The sequence below is a fragment of the Mytilus californianus genome, unplaced genomic scaffold, assembly GCF_021869535.1.
Source record: "Mytilus californianus isolate M0D057914Y unplaced genomic scaffold, xbMytCali1.0.p SCAF_11, whole genome shotgun sequence".
NCBI lineage: Eukaryota > Metazoa > Mollusca > Bivalvia > Mytilida > Mytilidae > Mytilus > Mytilus californianus.
The window spans coordinates 43,170,338-43,176,337 of NW_026262593.1; positions in this window are offsets into that span (position 1 = coordinate 43,170,338).

Consider the following 6,000-nt stretch of genomic DNA (forward strand, 5'->3'; position numbering starts at 1 on the left):
TCTTTCCCTCAAGATATGGTGATAAACTCAATTCAAATTTCCAATGGAGTTTGCAACCATAATTACCAATTTAAATACATCATAAAAGTCTTAAATAGATAATTTAAAAGCAGTGTAAGGGAAGTAATCCAACATTGTACAACATTGTACAATTTGGTTTTTGGATTACCTCCCTTACACTGCTTTTAAATTGTCCATTAACCAGGAAACCCTTGTTTTTTTCCCCCCTTTTTTGCCCCTAATTCCTAAACGGTTTGAGCCATACCCCCCCCCCCCCCCCCAAAGCCAATCCTAACCATCCCTTTGTGGTATGAAAACTTGTGGTATGATTTCAGAGAGATCCATACACTTAAACACAAGTTATTGTCTGGAAGTTACAAAAATGCTTATTTTTGGCCCCTTGATGGCCCCTTAGTCCTTAACTGTTGGTATAATAACCCGCAAAATCAATCCCAACCTTCCTTTTGTAGTATTGAACCTTATGGTAAAATTTAATAGAGCTCCAGTCACCTAAACTAAAGTTATTGTGCGAAAACCAATGTGTCTTCGGACGACGACGACGCCAACGTCATACCAATATACGACCGCAAAATTTGTTTGCGGTCGTATAAAAACCAAAGAAATCGAGTGAATAATTTAAAGAAACAAATTAAACAAAACTTTTATTAAAATATTAATGAAATCACAAATGAACTTAAGCAAACAAATAGTAGAGTATATTGGAAAATCATAAACTCCTTATTAAAAGAAGACAGATCTTCTAATGATATTCCGCCGTTGCAAAACCCTAGTAATAATTTAGAACTTTCTTATGATGTAAAAGAAAAAGTTGATATTCTAAATAGATATTTTTGTTCAATAGCTAGCTTAGATGAAGAAAACAAAAACTTGCCTGACTTCGATGGTAGAGGAAAATAACGTTTTGTCAGAAATTAGCTGTAACTGAAGAAGAGGTTAAAGATATTATTTCTACTTTAGATCCAAATAAAGCTGTTGGTCCAGACAAAATCAGTAATAGAATGCTGATAACAGTGAAAAATGAAATTGCACCTCCCTTATGTATTCTGTTTAACAAATCGCTCTCTCAAAAAATATTTCCTAAAGGTTGGAAATTGGCATATGTTATTCCTTTATTTAAAAATGGAGATAAGTCAATGTCGTCTAATTAAAGACCGGTATCACTTCTTTCTTGCGTGAGCAAGGTACTAAAAAAAATAATATTTAAACATATGTTCAATCGTTTAATTTCTAATAAACTTTTGTACATATTTCAGTCTGGTTTCATACCCTGCTGCTCTACTTTTCATCAACTAATTGAGATATACCATTCTATCTTGTATGCTTAGACAATAAATTTTATACATGTTTAACATTTGCTGATGTAAGCAAGGCATTCGATACCTTTTATTTCTAATCTTCAATAATGACATTGCAGATTATACTGATAACAAATGATTATATCACTACAATATAATAATTATTACAGTGAGGTTGAATTCCCTGTCATTAATTCATCGTCCACACAGGAACTTGTCTCAGAAAAAATATATATCTATGTACCTTAACCTAACTTTCAGGTATAGAGACACAGGCACTTGTCTAAGAAAAAAAAATTCCTATATACCTTGTTATATTAAGGTATATAGGAAATTTTTTTTCTGAGACAAGTGCCTGTGTATAGAGATAAGATTTTTTCTCTGAGACCATCCACCAGAACTTGCGGCCATCCGATGTTCAATTCGTCAGTACTTTGATTTTAATTACAGACTAAAAGTTATGAAATCAATAGTCGAAGTTCGTATATATCATATGTTAACCATTATGAAGAGAAAAATGTTACTTTTAAAAAAACAATTTTAACGATTTTTCCCCGAAAATATACAGAAGTCAACTTGAACGGACAATACCTTGATTTGTATCTTCTTTAATCAATTTATGAGATTTGGACACCTGTTAACAACTGTTACATAAATTTAACCCATTAAAAAATTCTTACTATCTTTAAAACTAAAACGGATAGAAAGGAACTCTTGCAGAATGATCAAGGCAAGATTTAAATTGGCCGACACAGTTTCTATTCAACACAAATATTCTTCTGGCACAGATATTCCTCTGGCATTGGAATAATCTTGTGCAAAAATGGCAGCGGTGAGGGTTACAAGCTCCTAGGAAAGAAAGTTACTAATGCAAATTCAACCTCAAAATATAGAAAAAGTAGAACTTGAAGAGAGACTGACATAACATTTTTAAACAGTTATTTAAAGGATAAAACAATAGACTTAAACACGCCAAATGTTAAAGGTGTTTCCATATCAACTTTGTTACTGTCAGCAGTCAACTGTGATGCAAATCAAAGGTTTTATCAGGCCAAACTTTTGAAATTGAAAACTATATATTCATTCTTTTTGTCTTTTGTATTCTATACAGTGTTTTGTGTCCTTGTTTGTATTTTCGTCCGTTTGGTTTTTGTCATGGAGTTTTCAGTTTCGCTGCCTCAGTTTCCACTGATAAACAAAACACTGAAAACAAACGGTATTAGAGAGCGCATGCACGGATTTTAATAGTAAACACGATTATAATCCTGGTAGAGAACAATACAATCATCAAAATAAGCAAATGTCAATTAAAACTTTAATGAAAATGAAAGGTAAGGATATTTGATCTCCCGTTACCTCAGTACTGTACCAAGTCAATGAGGAATATGACAGTTGCTTTTCTCTTGTTCCGTTTGATTTTGTCAGTTTTTATGGGCTAGCCTTTATAAATTTACCTTGCATGGAGTTCGGAATTTTTGTTATACTTTTTACATCGCGATGACCGTTAGGGCATTTCGACTGATGTATTGCTATCGCCTAGATTTCCATTACGTTACCTTCGTTTTGGGTTTGTAACCGATCTATAAACATGATAAATACGCGGACATTAAGGAGTGCAAAAGTAAAATTCCTTATCATTTGTTATAAATACATCTCTTCAAAGAATACTGATCAAAATATTTTTGTTTAGAACATAAATTAATAATATGAAAATGTTTTGTCGTTAAATATATATGTATAAGTAAAAAATCATTGATAATATCTATACACACGTACCGAAAAATTGTGTTCACGCATGCGGAAGGATATCTCAAGAACGTTTTGCGGCAATCCCCGCAAGGACCAGTAACTCTGCATTGAATAATGGTGGGAGAATATGAATGCCTACTCATATCCAATCTTTTAGAAAAATCGAATTTTTACAGAAGAGTGTCCACCATGCACTTGCACTGCACTTTTATTACAATAGTAGAATAGAATGATGTACAAATGGATGAAAATTATATATAATTGTAACTGTTATATTAATATCATATATAACAACAAACCAGATTATACTGATTTGTATCACTACAATATAATAAGGGGACGAAGTCCCCAATTACGGTAGAAACATCAATAAAAAAAAATCGTAACTGTTATATTAATATCATATATAACAACAAACCAGATTATACTGATTTGTATCACTACAATATAATAAGGGGACGAAGTCCCCAATTACGGTAGAAACATCAATAAAAAAAAAATCGGGAAATTTTCCCGAAATTTTCATTCTACTAATGAACTCAAAATCGTTAACTTTTTTTTAACTTTTTTATTTTCCCGCATTTGCGCAGAAATCTACTTCCTTTTTCCGGTCTCGTTTGCATGAGTCTTTGAGTAAAGTATATATTTATCAGTCTAGTAAAATATACTATAGGAAGGAACGCAATACCAATTCCATTTTTAATAATTCCATGAATGGCTTGATATGAAAAAACGTTACCTGATAGCGTTTCTTTGTTTACATTGAATATGACGTCATAACATAAATAACGTCACAACTAAAATTCCGAACAACAGAATCGAAATCGGAAACGTAAGGGTATTTCCGTTTCTTTTTGAACAGATTTTGAAGTTAAAATATGTTTGAATTAAAAAAAAATAATTCATACAGACTTCGTCCCCTTTCGCAGGTAACGCCTGCCTCATATTAAGGGGAATCAAAAAAAAAAATCGGGCAAATTTCCCGAAATTTTCATTGTACTAATGAACTTAAAATCGTTAACTTTTTTTTAACTTTTTTTTTCAGACTTTTTTTATTTTCCCGCATCTGCGCAGAATTCTTTTCCGGTATCGTTTTGGTTCGGGATTTGAGTAAAATGTTATGGGGACGTACCTTACACCAGTAAGCAAATCAATAAAACTACTAAAAATCAAAATAAAAAATCAATATACTAATAAAATCATAATCGTAAACGTTTTTCGAATCAAATGGTAGCTCCCTTATGTACCTACATGTTACACCGAGGTATTGAGCAAAATTGACACAACTTTTGTTTTATATATACAATAACATGCATGATGGCTTACCATCACAAAAGAGTAAAAAAAAAGGAAAATGATACAATGAGAAGAAAAAAGAGAAATCAACTTCACATCACCAGATCTATTAGCAAGAAGTGAGAAATTCGTATTGTAACGCGATGCAGTAAACATGGTGAAGAAACAATGAAAAATGATTATTTCTAGCAACGTTTACCTTGTCACACAAATATTTAAACCAATGTTTTTATGTTATCACCTTCTACATTCATAGTAGCCACTTGCAAACCCATTGCTCAAAGGTCATGCATCTCAATGAGATATGATGTATATTGAATTTTACAACCTTCAATCAGAGTTTAAAGTCTGAAGCAAGAAAATAAGACACTTTTATGACCACTGTTAGAGTGTTTCTACTCTATGTATATAGAAGCTGAAACTGTAACACTTATATGACTTAAGCCCATTTCTATACTGTTTTATCGTGTGATGTTTTTCAGATGTTTATAAAAATTAGGAGATGTGGTGTAATTGCAAATGAGACAACCTTATGTTACTTGTATATGCCTGTCCCAAGTCAGGAGCCTGTGATTCAGTGGCTGTCGTTTGTTGCTGTGTTACATGATATGTATGGTGTACCATTTGGTTCAAAGGGTATTTTTATCGATTAACCGCTACTTTTATCGGTTAACCGCTACTTTTTTGTCGGTTAACCGCTATAAATATGCCGGTTAACCGCTAGTTTTACCGGTTAACCGCTAATTTTATCGGTTAATCGCTATTTTTATCGGTTAACCGCTATTTTTATCGGTTAACCGCTATTTTTATTGCTTCATCAATTCTAATTTATCGTCTATGCACAAATAAATTATTATCTTAAATGAGTAAGTGATTGATGGACAAAGTTTATCGCGTAGCCTGTTAAAACGTAATGTGGATTGCTTACGCCTCCCATATTTCTATTTTTGGTCAATCACTCCCACCCAAGTTATAGAATTGTTAATTGACATGAATTATACGCACACAAGATTTTAGTGTTGAACACGTGGCAATTCTATATAGCACTTTATTGTACGTCAACAATTTTTTTTTTTATTTAATTTTACACTTTTAATATGACAAAATGTATTGGATTTCATGGATCTGAATATTAAATAATTATATGACGATGTTTTAAATTACAAAAACTTAGTGAAAAAAACATGAAAAATGCTCATTTATCAAATAGAGGTACTTGTATATATTCCACTACTACAAATCTGTATAAATGATAATTCGATTGATGATACCGTGTGTACTGAAGACGAGAAATGTTATCTTCTACCATATCTATTTTTGGTCAATGACTCCCACCCAAGTTATAGAATTGTTAATTGAAATACGCACACAAGATTTTAGTGTTGAACACGTGGCAATTCTATATAGCACATCACACTTTATTGTACGTCAACAATTTTTGTTTTATTTAATTTTACACTTTTAATATGACAAAATGTATTGGATTTCATGGATCTGAATATTAAATAATTATATGACGATGTTTTAAATTCCAAAAACTTAGTGAAAAAACATGAAAATGCTCATTTATCAAATAGAGGTGCTTGTATATATTCCACTACTACAAATCTGTATAAATGATAATTCGATTGATGATACC